This window comes from Lynx canadensis, chromosome A1 (genome assembly GCF_007474595.2).
Source record: "Lynx canadensis isolate LIC74 chromosome A1, mLynCan4.pri.v2, whole genome shotgun sequence".
Taxonomy (NCBI): domain Eukaryota; kingdom Metazoa; phylum Chordata; class Mammalia; order Carnivora; family Felidae; genus Lynx; species Lynx canadensis.
This window is the reverse complement of record NC_044303.2, coordinates 112,701,788-112,717,140: the sequence shown is the minus strand read 5'-3', so window position 1 is coordinate 112,717,140 and position 15,353 is coordinate 112,701,788. Positions and strand designations below refer to the sequence as shown.

The 15,353-nt window shown below is 42.2% G+C and overlaps 1 protein-coding gene across 1 annotated transcript in view; it reads right to left on the bottom strand.

The window, feature by feature from the left end:
* The window catches only part of SMAD5 (SMAD family member 5), a 49,435-nt gene extending 37,717 nt beyond the window's left edge, over positions 1–11,718 (bottom strand). The window contains exon 1 of the mRNA XM_030318698.2: positions 11,605–11,718. The gene's annotated coding sequence lies outside the window, so the exon portion shown is untranslated. The remainder of the gene's footprint in view (positions 1–11,604) is intronic.
* Positions 11,719–15,353: the final 3,635 nt, after the last annotated feature.

Sequence of the window (15,353 nt, the reverse complement as noted above, 5' to 3'; positions counted from 1 at the left end):
ATTCAGTTTGCTAGAACTGAGGTGGTAGAACTAAAGAACTGGCTAGAAATGTACAATAAAATAAGGCTAATCTACACACGGATAACAATATACGCATTGTAACACATAAAAACACCAGATCTAAAAAGTCTAATAAACTTGGGTTCAAATTCTGGATTTAACATTTACACCTAAACCTCTATTTTTTCCTATTTTGTATAATAAATATCAGTTCTGAGAATTAAATGAGATACCCACTTAACTCAGTGCCTGGCATGGCACATTCTCAGTAAAGGAGAACTGCAGTTACCACTGTTGCAATTATCATGAACATTTCTGAGATCAGGCTGAGGATTTCAAATATATAGCTGAGCTACTTTATTTCAATGAATATACAAAGCCATCTACTTAAGATGTACCATTGTTTTATTAACCTTGAAGGAAGAACAGGTTGCAAATTAAACTATCACACAGTGCTTTCTTATCACTTAATTTTTTTCTTCACAGTATCAATCTCTGCCCTCAGACTGCAGGTCTGAAAAGTGTTCCCGTATTACCCCAGTATTGTCATTCAAGCTATGGACATCCCTCCTGCAAGTTCTGATACTTGCCTGATCTTCCCAAAGGGTGTAAATGAAAGAAATGACAGCAACATAAACAGAAAGGCAGAGTTTATGCACCTGCAAGGACAACTGCAACACAAATGTCACCTAGCTAAAACCAATACTCAAATGCCATTGATTATAAGACACCTCCCAATTTCAGAGATGTTACAAGGTGAAAAAAATGTAAGTACACCTTATAAGAAATAAGGAAATAATGCAGCTTTTTCTTTTTTCCTCCCCCAAAGTCCCTTCTCCTGCTACCCACCCCCCCCTCCATCACTTCCCACCAGTATTTTGCTGTTCTCCTTTCTTTTGTTCTCATCCCTTTGACTCTTCTTTCCTGCCTACTCTTTATTCATTCCTCATAACGTCTCTCTCCCACATTCCTCGTTGCTTACTTCTGTGCTCTCCTCTAAGTAAAAAGGAAAATGCATTTCACAGCCCAGATATATGAGACAGTGTTCTACACGAAAACCTGGCTTCTAAGCAGATTCTATTTGTGCCTCTGCCATCTTCATCCTGGGCCAGTGATCACATTAAAGCTATCCTAATGTACACCAGTGGGAATAATACATATTTGCTACTATTGTTTAAAGGTGATATAATTAATTCCTAGGAAAACAAGGAGACTTCAAGGAACTGAAATCATGGAATTATTTTCTTTTGCAATCAACATTCATAAGAAGCTATTTCAAATTTGTAACATTTAATGTTTAACATCTTTTACATTTTAACCTTTATTTATAAATATCAAAGCCTTATTTCAATAGCCTAATCAGGGAGAGAAGACAAATTCTGTTTTCTCTTTTTTGCTCTGAGGTTGTACTATACCAAACTTTTACAATTTTAAGTGTCAAAATGAGCCTTTTCCTTAGAAGTCAAGTCTTATGACAGTAATGCATAGTGGGCTAACCAAGTAAAACAAACCAAAAAATACAAATTAAACTGAACAGTACCCAAAATATTCCTTTCAGGGATTTTCTATTTCTAGCTTTAAAGCCAGAGAATGTCCCCAAATCTAAAATCCTGTTAGGAAATACCTGTGACAACCTGTGTAAGTTGAGCCAGTTAATTCCCATCAATATTGCAGTTTGAGTAAATGTAACTAAATCTGGTGATCAAACACTGTGAAACTTAGATCTATTTAGGGGGATCATAAATAAAACAGAAAGAAAGAGGAATTATTCCAACATAACTGGAAAACAGGAGAGAAAGAAGGTAAAAAGATATATTTGTAAATACGAATGAAGAAAAAATTAACTAGGCTGCAAATGGCTAGTGACAAAAAGTGGAAGGCTTCACCAGTATATAAAACATCTTAGCTCTGCCTAGCTCTGGGTCCTTCCCCCACCACATACATTGCAGGGAAGTGGATAAAAGTCTTAAGGATGAGGCGAGGATAACAGCACATCATTTCTGCACATATTTTGGGAATGCTTATCACAAGCTCAAAAGAGGAAGATGACAATCTATAAACCACAATACAGTTGTTAATAAAGAACAAGAATAAGAAAAACCAAGTATTATTAAGCCAAATGAGGCAAGAAGAGGACAATTAGTTTGTGAAGCAAAAGGGGAAGGCCCCAGAATGAATGCCAAACAGGGAAAGAATGAATACAGGGCTACAGCCCGGCTGCTAGAAGGAACCCTATGTGCAGTGTAGAGTTCTAAGCAGAAAGACACGTCCAAAGAGGAATTTCGAGAAGTGACAAATGGCAACAGCACATGACTAAGTAAGAGACTTAATTCAGGAGGCAGAGGGTAGATGGAATATATGGTAGAAATCCAACTATGACAGGAGGACACTCCAGCACAGTGGTACACAGACCAGGACAGGGATGGCAGTAGAGACAAAAATGAAGTGATGTGATGGGCATTACAAATAAAACATCAACAGGATTTGGTAACTACCCAGAAGAGACCAAGGGCAAACAAGAAAGGTAACGGTTTAAAAGCTGAAAAATAAAGACATCACTTACCTACAAAGGACAATTCTAGGTCTAGCCAAGAGGAGGCTGTGGAGGGCTGGGAGGAAGTAAGCACAGATGCACGTCCCGGCAATAGTGAAACTAAAGCTCAAGAGAAGAGGGATGTGTAGATTTGGAGGACCATAGCAACAGAAGGGAGAGCTGACTCTGAGAGGGCAGGTTTCCTTTACTCAAAACCGGCTGAGTATCTAATAAGCCAAAACGTCAGGCTGAAAAGACACTATCTGTAGTATCAAAGATCTTAAAAAGTAATGGAAAGAAGAGAAGGTGTTGTGAACAGCTTCATATGGTTAGTACACCGCTTCATTTTCTTCTAGATTTACTTTCGTATGATAACCAAGAAAGATGAGCCATTAAAGTAAAATTAAAAATATGTACAGCAAGCAGAGAAGGCCAGTAACTGAGCAGGCAGGAATGTGTGCTACTTCTTATATCAGAACTTGGTGGGACTTGAGAAAATAACTATGACCTATTACCTGCCATACCTTGGAAGTTTATAGTCTACCTCTGTTTATGAAGACCTGACTGGATGACTTTTTCATTACAGTGGGTTTTGGTTTTTTTTTTTATTTCTTAGAGAAATGACTCCTCCCCAGAGCTAAAAAACAAAAACAAACAGGTAACAGTAAGATTGAGAAATCCTTGTGTGTTAAGTTCCCTGAAATTCTTCTGCAAACTTTCAATTAATAATGCAGAGTACCTTGGAAATACAAAGAAAAAGCAGTGGTACCTCAGAGATATATTGAGAACATTATACACATTATAAAATTAAGAAATATCATGCATTACAGAAGAATCTAGCATATTACAAAACACACACACACACACACACACACACACACATATTAATTCTATTTCAGCTCAAGCATCCCTTCTTCAGGAAGCCTTCCCAGATGGTGATGCACAGACAAAACCCCCCCTCTTAAACACTCTTACTGCATCACATAACTCTACTCTGTAGCACTTAACACACCATATTTTTACATTTATCTGTCCAACTCCGTAAGAGTACAAATTCTGCATGAATGTATATTAGAGGAACCATACCTATTTTCACTCATCACTGTAAGCCTGGTGATACACACGCTCAAGAAATATTTGTTTAATAAATGAAAGAGAATGAGCACAAAAAGCTTTTGAAAGGGCCTTAGCTGAAGGGGTAGGGTACTTCTCACTTTCTGCTTCATACAATTCTTTACTTCTTAAAACAAACATACTTCCAATATAGTCAGGGGAAAAAACAAATTTTAAAACCAAAGTGCAACTATACCTCAGCCATATTAAAATCCTTACTAAAGAGAGGACTTGTATGTCAAGAGACATTCATATTTCAAAAAAATTATCTCCAACAGATCTATCTAGGACTATTCAAATTTGGAAGCTGAAATTTAAGAAAAACCAATGAGAAACTAGGGGCAAACACTTTCTGCTCTCAAAAAATATTAGTAAGAATTCATCTTTCAAAGGAATTTATCTTCCTATACTGGAATGTCTTTTGTACCTCCGAGATTTTACAAAGGCCATTCTCTGCCCAAACCATTCTCCTCAAGCCCCAATCACTAATTTCCAAGCTCTCTTGGCATTCAGACTTCAGCTTCAGTGTCATCCCAGAGACCTTCCCTGATCACCTCATAATCCTATATAAAGTAGGTTTTCCCCAATCCCTCATCTAATACCATGTTCATTTCCTTCAGTGTATAAATCAATTTGTAAGTGTTTGCTGACTTACATGATTTTTATCTCTCTCACCAGAGAATAATCTTTAAGAAACAATACTAAGCATATTCAGAGCACCTTTGAAATTTATTCAAGTAATTCATTCAGAAGGATATTTTCTGAGGTAGCATTCCAGGAGCTGGGAATATACACATGAATAAAGAGACCCAAAACGCTTGTCCTCGGTAGATTACACTCCAGAGGAGGGAGACAGACAAAGGCAATAAATAAGCAATACTGTAGTTTGTTTGGGGAAAAGTGCTAGGGAGAAAAATAGAGCAGAGGAAGGTGAATGGGAAGTGTGGTGGGAGAGGTGTGATTTTAAATAGGGCAGCTGAGGTGGGCCTCACTTAAGCAGACACCAAGGGAATCAAAACATGAAGGAAACAGGAGCAAGACAGGCAGACATCTGGGGGAAATCACGGCAGGCAAATGCAACAGGCAATGCAAAGATCTCAAGGTGGGAGCACGTCCGGCACATTCTGAGAACTGCCAAGACCAAGGTAGCATGAGAATAAAGTGAACGAGGAAGGGAAAATAATGAATGGGGTTCAGTAGGTAAGAGACCCAGATTGGACATCCTGCATATAAGGGCAATGGCTTTTACTGTAACTCAAATGAGGACCCATTTGAGAGCTCTGAGTGGAGACAGGACATTTTCTGACAAACATTAAAGAACTAACTACTCTGGCTGTGTTGAGAATAAACAGCAAGGGTAAAAGTGGGAGACCAGTTCAGAGTTGCAGTAAGCTAGGTGAGAGATGATAATGGCCTAGATCAGAGTGATGGCAGTTCAGTGGGGAGTAGACAACTTCACATGCATTTTAGGGAATAGTAAGTTTCCTGATAGAAGAGATACGGGGAATGTGAGAACACAGGCGTCAACAATGATTCCAAGGTGTCAGCCCTGACAACTGGAAGAACAGGATTTGTCATCAACTGATTTGGGGGAAAACTGATAACAAAGCTAAAGGAAGATCAGGAGTTACATTTTACGTACATTAAATGTATAAATAAAATGTTATTAAGCTTCACCAGGCTTCCATTTCAAATGAAATCATATTAATACGAAAACCCAAAGATCCTGTTCTTACCTCAAGATACCTAAGTAGGACCTCTGACCAACTCCCAGAAGATATACACAAACCACCCTCTAAACTCATCCCTAGACACACACACACACACACACACACACACACGGTTCGTGCCCAGACTTGACAAAACAATTCACAGAAACAGCTCCTTCACTTTCTGCTCCAACACCTCTCCAACTGCTTCAATCCAAAGTAAAAGGCAAGCAACCAATACAAAAATTTCATCCAACACTGTTAGTCAAAACAAAATCTCCTGAGCACATCAACCCATGCAAATAAATGCCCATACGGTTGTTTCACAACCCACCATGATCTCAGCCAAACCTGTACAAAAGAATTACAGATGGGGGTCCTCAGGAAATGCATTTCTCATAACCATCCCACAAAATTCAGATTCGTTAGGTTTGAGATTAGAACCCTACCTCCCACCATTTCAACAAGAGTCTTAGGGTTTATAGCAGGTCTGAGAAACAAGGTCCTTAGAACCATGTAAAGAAGTCACTTGCAAAGGTAACTGTTTTTGTGGCTGGTGGGGGTAAAGCTCTAAAAATATCTTACCCTTATGGCTCTAACACCAATAGTAGTCACCATGTATCAGCACCACCAGTGTCAAACCAATCCTAGATCCAGACATACAATTACTAAAACACGTAAGCCACATCCCTGGCTGCAGGCAGAGAAGAGAAACAAACCAGGACCAAGTTTGCCCACAAGCTTGCTTTCTTTCTTCCTTTTAAAAAAATTTTTTTAATGTTTATTTATTTTTGAGAGAGAGAGAGGGAGACAGAGCATGAGCGGGGGAGGAGCAGAGAGAGAGGGAGACACAGAATCCGAAGCAGACTCCAGGCTCCGAGCTGTCAGCACAGAGACCGACGTGGGGCTCAAACTCATGGACCGTGAGATCATGACCCAAGCCGAAGTTGGACGCTTAAACGACTGAGCCACCCAGGCACCCCTCCCACAAGCTTTCTTGATTCAGAAATCCTACTATTCTTTATGGGAACATCTATGAGGAAGAGGGGATACAACCACATGGGCACCAAAATAACTTTCCTAGAGAAACATTTAAATCACTACTTTTCCAAATCGTGGCTCTCAATTTCCAAAGATATCAAAAATTCTCACAGTGGATTTCAAAGCCAGTCAGGAGCTGAACTCATGTTCCCTGACACTTCTCACAGATTATCTTGCATAGTCTCTCTTTGTGCCCACACAAGTCTCTACGTTTTTATCTCCCACATCCAGACTTTTGTTTCCCAGTTTTTAATCACTCTTTAAACTTCACCTGCTCCTCTAAGTCCTCTAATTAAGCAGAGCCTGATCTAGATGTATACTCACCCCCACAGAGCCTGCAAGATTTCCTCTATTACTACCAGATGTGTTTGAGTATACTTGTACAGGCCTGTAGGCACAGGAATAGACACAGAGCTGGTCAATCATTATGGTGCTTTCCTTTAAATTATAAAATCGTCAAGGGATACCAAATCATTACATTACCAAATGTGTCTCTGGAGCACCAAGCACTAACCTGAGTACACAACGCTTTAGGAAGATGGTCTCCACATACCTCATGTGCACCCCAGAGTTCAAGTCACCTACTCAGAAGAAAAGGGAGCAAATATGGCTCTGGATACCTTTTCAGCTGTTGTCATCATTCATTTAATGTACACTCAGCTCCAAAGAGTGGAAATGGAAATGGTCAGTGAGTTAAGTAGGTACTCACTTAAGTGGGCAGAAAGAGGTGAATAAGGGGGAAAAAAACAAAAGACTAGCTTTGAAATATTTCCACAGTACCCCCTTTTCCTGGGAACACAGAAACCAGAATAACTAGATCTCAAGTTATACAGCCCACCAGATAGGATGCAAGGCAGATCCTGACACATCATGAAAACAAAAGTGAACAAAACAAAACTTGCCTTGAAAGCACCAGCCATATTCTGAGATCATAGTTAAATGGGCAAAGCGTAAGGCACTTCTCAGGACTCCAGGTGCTAAGCTCAGAGAAAAGTGCAATGGTGACACTAGCTTCTTTTCTTACTGTTATTTTCAGCAGTAACAAAGTAACACATATATACAGAAATCAAAAGGGGAAATCCAGTTCAAATCAGACAACAGATCAAACCATTGTCAGATTTTCAGAGTATACTCCTCTGTAAATTGGATGAACATTACAGAGACTAGTACACCAGAGAATTCAAAAGCAAAACCTGTTCACAAAATGTACTTTAACAACTAGCTTCCAAAAGTGAATTTCAATTTTAGTCTTGCCCATACAGAACTGTCTGATAAATAATTCTTTCTTCTAAAATACTGTCACAACCAAGTCAGGAATATCACAGTAAAAGCAGGAAGAAAAGTCACTGAAACCCCCTCCCTCCTAAGATGGGGCCAAAAATGTCTCCAGCTAGCTGCCCAAGACAAACACAAACAAACAAACAAAAAACATTGAAGAGCTGGAAACTAGGTGATTATTATGAAAAACCTACTAACTCTGTAATTACCCCCTCTTTCAAACAATAAAAATATTAGAATGTAAACGTGATGTATGAAAATGGGAAATTAGCTGGTCCTAACAACAATCAATTCTTCAAAACGAACTGTGTATCTTAACCTTCCAACTAGTACACATACTTCTCGGATTCAGAGTTCTAGATAACGACAATAAACTAGATAATCTAACACTAAAAATTTCAATTACTGTTATTCTATTAGGTTTGGAAGTGGAAAAACAAGGCGTGAAAAGACATGGATAGGCTTCCTGGGGTCGTGCACCATCTTCTTTGGTGGGAAAGCACCCTATCTCCCTGCAGCCTTCCTGGGTTGTAGCCTTCCAGATAACTCTCCTCTCCAGAATAATCAGACTGGTGGAGTTACAAATCATCTCTCAGGCTGCAACTGTCCTTTATAAAAGGAAATCTTCAATGTCTTTGACCTTGAGTCAAGCGGCACACCCATCAGATATAAGGCACTGGTAACATGTGAAGAAATAAACTATTTTGGCTTCTTCTTTGTGATTAGTATGGAACATACACACACAAAGAGAGAGACACGTGGGACGCCTGGGTGGCTCAGTAGCTCAGGCATCCGACTTGGGCTCAGGTTATGATCTCGTGCTTTGCGGGTTTGAGCCCCACGTCGGGCTCTGTGCTGACAGCTCAGAGCCTGGAGTCCACTTCGGATTCTGTGTCTCCCTCTCTCTCTGCCCCTCCCCAACTCACTCTCTTCTCTCTCTAAATAAACATTAAAAAAAAAAAAGAAAGAGAAAATTTTAAAAAAAGACAAATGAACACAGACCCTCCAGAAGTAAAGAGAACAGGCAAAAATGATAAACCAAAGGAATAAAGGCGGCTATATCCTAAAGTACACTCAAGCAGACTCTGAAATTTATCCAAATGTGTGGCTCACTGCCTAAACCAACATATACATCTGGTAATAATAAACACTGATAAGTCATAAACAAAAAGGGCTTTCTTAATTCACACTCTACAAACTACTGGTAACATTAAAATTTACATAAAGCACTATCAAACAAGATGTGTAAAATAGATTTTTTAAGATAGCATTAGTATTTCAATTTACATTACTAATAAGTGAAAAACTGGTATTTTACTGTTTGGTCTTCAAAAACAGAGAATCCAGTATCTTTGATTTGACCAAGTTACAAATCTGTTTTCAGTAGACAGAGAAAACATATTGCCTCTGTTTAACGCAAAGGACAAAAAAGATCATCACTGCAAATCATAATGTTTGGGTTCATGATGAAAACAGGAAACAGACAGGCTGCCCAGGTATAATTATGGTTATAGTGTAATGTGCCTTCAGGTTCAGCCAAGAATTAAAACTCAGTGAAGAGTAAGCAGAATTTACTTGCCTCTACCTTGCTACAGAAGGCAACTTTTAATAATACTTCCAGCAACATGTTACATAACTAACAGTAAACAACATCTGATTCAAACCTCATTAGTAACAACATTCTGCCACTGTCTCCCACTGAAATTAATAGCTGACTTTGCCAGAGGGGAAAGAAATGCAGCACATATCAATCTACCCATTTCTGTGGCGCCTACCGAGGTGAACCAGACGAGTAGATAATACCAGCAAATCTGCACGTATTCTACAAAAATATTTTATTCTTTTTTCAGTCCACTGCTGACTTTCCTTTTTACCACACTGTATCATATGGATGCATTTAAAATCTAAGAGGAAAGTCAGTAGAGAATGTTCACCTAACTTTTGTTGCCGATCTCAGCTATTTCAAACCTGAAAGGAATGGAAGGATAAATAATGAATGAAATTTTGTAACAAAGATACAGGGTAACATTCATGCGGTAAAAACACCCATGTGAAAACGAAAGGCACACTGACCAAGGGATCTGCAATAGAGAGGGAATATAGATCTACAAACAAACAAAACAAAAATTAAAATTTAAAACTCTAAAACGTATTATGCACCACTTTTGTGAAGGTTATATTTCGGTAAATTGTCTCTTATGACGTGTGCATTCTTGTCATCTTGGGGTTCCCCACAGAGGGAAAAAATAGTTACCAAAGAAGGAGTAAAAGAAAAAAAAAGAAAGTTGTACAAATCTGTAAAATAATCCCTTACTTACTGACTCTGGAACACACTAATTTCACAACAGTATCCTGATCAATATCAAACTGTCACACTGTGTCTAAGAACTGTTTTGCCTACAACGGCCACTTCCACATTGACACCTTGCAGAAATCTTAGAACTCCTTTCAATTAAAATTGAAAACTAACTCGCTCCGGGCAATTCGAGTCCTCTTAAGGAAATTCAAGCGCTCTATTTAAAAAGAACTTAAATAATTTTTAAAACAAGAACCCAAGCATCCTTTACTCTCAACTTCTGTGAGGCCAAGCCACGACCTCCACCTACCCAGCCTGTTGCTAGATAAGAGCACTTTAGGCAGTGCTAGGCAACAGGCATGATGTGACAAACCGAACCAGACTTCAAAACTTTTTCCACAGAAAGATAAGGTAAACAAGATATACTTAGCACCACACCCATTTAAACGCACAAGCAGCCAGGAATGTTCCCCCCTCCCCGCCACCCCACCACCCCAACAACTCTAGACCTCCAGCTGGTCAGGAAACAATGTCTCTGCAATCAAGATAGCGATCTGGCCCAGGGTGTTCAGGCATTCCTCACCTCCAGGCTGGCCTACAGCTCCATTCTCCAATGCCATCAAAACCAGAATTGGAACATTTTGTTAGGAATCGGGCAAACGTCCAAATACCCGGACTATCCTCGCCCCAGTTCTTTTTTGCAACCAAAATCTGTTTTGGCTACTGAGCATGCTCCGACTTAAGACAGGCGCCACATGGGAGTTTTCAAAGCTTAGGCTCCAAACTCCACGTAATAACAGCAGCTGAAAGGGGAAGAGAGGAAAACGGGCGGGGGAGGGGGAGAGCCCGGAATATGAATTTGAGTACTGATATTAAAGTGAAAGACCGGGCAGAGGCTGAATGTGCAAACAGGCACGGCTTGGCTTTCTCCTTGCAGCAATGCAGAAGTTAACACGAAGGGGAAGGAATCTTTGCAATGGTGAAAACTGGCACGGCAACGGGCAGAAACCAGGTCTAACTACCAGCTGAGTGCAGTAGCAGGTCACAAGTGCCCAGAGTGTAATTCCCACCGATAAGCGTGGATCCTTATCTTTGAAACACAAAGCGACGGCGGCACGGATTCATCAAGCCATTGGACAGCTTTGCAGTGTAGCAAGCAGACCGGACGGCTCGACCGAGCACGGCGATCCTACCAGGGGTGTGACTGAGGGTGGTGCTTAGATGAGGTAGAACAAACCGCTCCTCTGGACACAAGCAGCGCCGGGATTTCCCCCCCCCCCGCCCCCACCGCTCCTCCTCCGCCTCGAGGGCGTCCCGAGCGCCTCCCTCCACAGTCCGGGCGGCTACGGCGGCGCAGGAACAAGGCCAGCCACGGGACGCCCCCGGCCGCTGCACGGCCTCCGCAGCGGGACGGGCCGCCCCATCCCCGGCCGCCCGAACCTCTGCAGGCCGGGAGTCGGCCTACCTCTCCCGCCCCGCAGGCCCGGGCGGTTTCCGTTCCGCCCGCGGCCCAGCGCCCCCACCTCGGCCGGAGTCCAGCCACTCGGGCCTGAGGGCGAGCTGCGTCGCGGAAGAAGCTGCAGCCCCCGGCCCGGCTCGCCCGCTCGCCCGCCCTGGGCCCCACACTCACTCACCCGCCGGCTGGACGCACTCCCCCGGCGCCGTCGCTGCGCTTTCCCTCAGTGCAACTTTATTAGCAGCTCGGCCGCGAGACACGCGCACGGCGCCCGCTCGCCCAGGACCCGGATGAGGGAGGGAAGGAGCCGGGGAGGACGCCGCTGGGGTCTGCGCATGCGCGTCAGGGGTCGAGTGTCCGCTGCGGTGCCCGAGGGAAGGAAGCCTCCGCGCCTGGCTCCGCGCGGCCAAGTCCAGCTTCCGATCCGCCGGAGGCTCTCGCGGCAACGGCCAGCCCCCGAGTGGGAGTCGGTCAGCTCCCACCGCCACGACGGCCACTAGTAGTCTCCACTCACCAAAGCAGCTCAGAAGATAACAAAATAAAACTATTGCCCTCGATAGGGACAATTGCGGATTTTCTCAACTGCAAAAACTGTTAAAAAAAAAAAAAAAAAAAGATCTTCCGACACAAGTTTGCTGCTTTCATTGATTTTTAAAGTAACTATATAAATCTAGGTGAAGAGAGTCCTCTTCACTTAGATCTTTTTATGAAAACTAGCTTCAAAACAGACTTGAGAACAGTTTCTTACTCAAGGCAGCCCTGAATCACCTCCCATTTGGAAATCTTGGAGCCTCTACTTTCCCAACCCCTTTCGAGTGCCTGAACTTGGAGTTCCCCGAAGTAGGACCGTCCATGTTGGGAGATCAACCCCAGTAGTTCGGGATACACACGCCCTTCTGGACAGGTGAGGCCAGTGAGGTGCACAGAAGTCACCAGTAGGCTGGCATCTCTCCAATCCGCCTCCTGGGACAAGAATCTAAGTCTCTTTCTTAGTCATTGGGGCTCTTCTCATTGTTCTTTCCCTCAAAATTCCCCAAAGCGGCAGCGTTTACCAGACTATGATGATGGCACTACCTAGGGCACCCAGGTGGAAGAGTACTAGTGAAGAAAGACTTTTAAATGTTCTTATTTTAAGAGGTCAATACTGGTTTTCCAATACTCCACCATAGGTTTGCTTTTTTTTTTTTTTTTAATTTTTTTTTTCAACGTTTATTTATTTTTGGGACAGAGAGAGACAGAGCATGAACGGGGGAGGGGCAGAGAGAGAGGGAGACACAGAATCGGAAACAGGCTCCAGGCTCCGAGCCATCAGCCCAGAGCCCGACGCGGGGCTCGAACTCACGTACCGTGAGATCGTGACCTGGCTGAAGTCGGACGCTTAACCGACTGCGCCACCCAGGCGCCCCTAGGTTTGCTTTTTAAAGAAATTAAGTAAAAATAAAAATTGGAGTCATTTCCAAATCCTCTCCCTCATAGCCTAATCCAATCCATCACGAAATCTTATTGACTACCTTCAAAATATATGCCAAATCTGACCATTTCTCACTGCCTCTATTATCACCTCTGTGGCCTGAGCCAGCATCATCTCACACAAATGAGCAGCTGCTATTTTGCTCAGGGCCCCAGCAGTTTGTTTCCACGGTGAGAAGACAAAGTAAATGTTGCCGAAGTCTCTGCATAAGGGGTGGCCAATCTCGAATGGGACAGAGGCCTGGTGAGGAAGTGTAGTGGGCCAGGGTGGGGACCCAGAGAGTGCCTGTTCTGATCAAAGGGACAGCTGCTGTTCCACTCCAGCCGACCACCACTGTAGGGAAACAGAATAAGGGCCAGTGTTGGCAGATCGTCGGATTTTTCAAAAACAGTTGGAAATCTGGATTTTAATGCAAAAAAAAAAAATCTCTGTTATCTAAAAGCTTAGCCACTTCTCTCATTCTTTCTCACTTCTTCTCCCTTTCTTAGACACGCTGGAGGCCAATTCTCTCCAAGCCAAGCAAAACAAATCCATGGTCCTGATTTAGTCCTATTGACCATTGGTTTGCAGTCTCGGGTCTACATCTTAAACCTCTTTACTACACCATAAATTTTGTGAAAGTAACGTCTGTGTACTTTAACTCTTTGTCACACTCACTGATTATTTGTTGGCAATTCAGAACTTTCCAGCCCTTGGAAGGCACATATTTCTGGAGCCTGCATAGCTTTACAACTCCCAGAAGTGCCCATAACCCTGCCTTGGAGGGTGCCTTTTTTTTTCCCTCAGAACTGATGTTTGCAGAGTGTTTTGTTGAACATTGTAAGACATAACAATTTGGTTTAAACATTTTGTACACTAGAGCCATTCCTCACTTCAAACAGCTAGTAAAATCCTCCCCCAAACTGTTGGCCATCTTACAGTCACTGCACATTATATAAGGAACAATTTGTGATTGCAGGATTCCTTTTAATGCTCACATTTGTAATCTTAAAGCCAACAGTTGTGTTTCCTGAACGATGTACACACCTACTGATCATAGCAACCAGACTCCAACCTCTCCAAGTTGCTATGTGAGCTCAGCTTAGGTCTGAAGTGGGAAGAAATGATACCATAGAAGAAGGAATGGATGGGGTGCCTGGGTGGCTTAGTCGGTTAAGTGTCCGACTTCAGCTCAGGTCACGATCTCACGGTCTGCGAGTTCGAGCCCCGCGTCAGGCTCTGGGCTGATGGCTCAGAGCCTGGAGCCTGCTTCCGATTCTGTGCCTCCCTCTCTCTCTGCCCCTCCCCCGTTCATGCTCTGTCTCTCTCTGTCTCAAAAATAAATAAACGTTAAAAAAAAATTTAAAAAAAAAAAAACGAAGAAGGAATGGAAACTTGAACAGCACAAAAATGCCTCCCAAAGGACTGAGAAATTACCTAGGCTCAAAGGGTATAGAAAATCAGACAGATTGCTAAATATCTAGATAGTTGAAAAGATTATCAAATGGGAAATGAACAGGCACACCAGAGCCATAGGAATGGAATAAGGAAGTTCCTGTTTTTAACTATCAAATGGATTCTAAAAACAAATGTAGAATGGGATGATCTGAACAAATAGACATAGTCTCAATGGGGCATCACAATAGATAAACTGATTTAGCATTCCCCCATGAGAGCAGATAAAAGCAGCTTCAAACTTCAATCTTACTATACTTGCAGAGAAAGCTATTTGTGGATAATTTAGGCCAGTGCTTCTCAACCAGAGGCGACTGTCCCATCCCAGGGGAATATTTGACAATATTTGAAAACAACCATGACTGTCACATACAGGAGGGTGGTGCTAATGGCATCTACAGGGTAGAGGCCAGGGAAGCTGCTAATTTCTCTGCGATATACAGGACAGCCTCCTTCTACCAAGAGTTATCCCGTCCAAAATGTCGCTACATACAAAAAGGTTTTGTGTGTTATTTTTTTTTTAATGTTTTAAAGTTTATTTATTTATTTACTTTGAGAGAGAAAGAGAGAGCACGTGAGTTAGGTAGGGTCAGAGAGAGAGACAGAGGGAGAGAGAATTCCAAGCAGTCTCCACTCTATCAGCACAGAGCCTGACAGGGGCTTCAAGTCACAAACCGTGAGACGATGACCTAAGCCAAGAGTCTGATGCATAACCGACTAAGCTACCCAGGCGTGGCTGTATGTATTGTTTTAAGCCCCAGATAGGTTTTCTTTAATTGGGGTTGATGGGGAGAAAATGGGCCCTTTGCTTGAATTTTTCTAATAAATAAATAAAAATAATTGCTTTAATTATTCATTAGGTGAAAAGAATTAGCCAGAATGTTTGGTTCATGACCTACTCCCACCTTGAATTTTCCAGAACCAAAAAGGAAGTAATTTTCAGGAAATAGGGGACCACATATGGAACATGAAGAACTGGAATCATTAATTCAGTGTTTCCCTATTTTTAATTTTTAACTGAA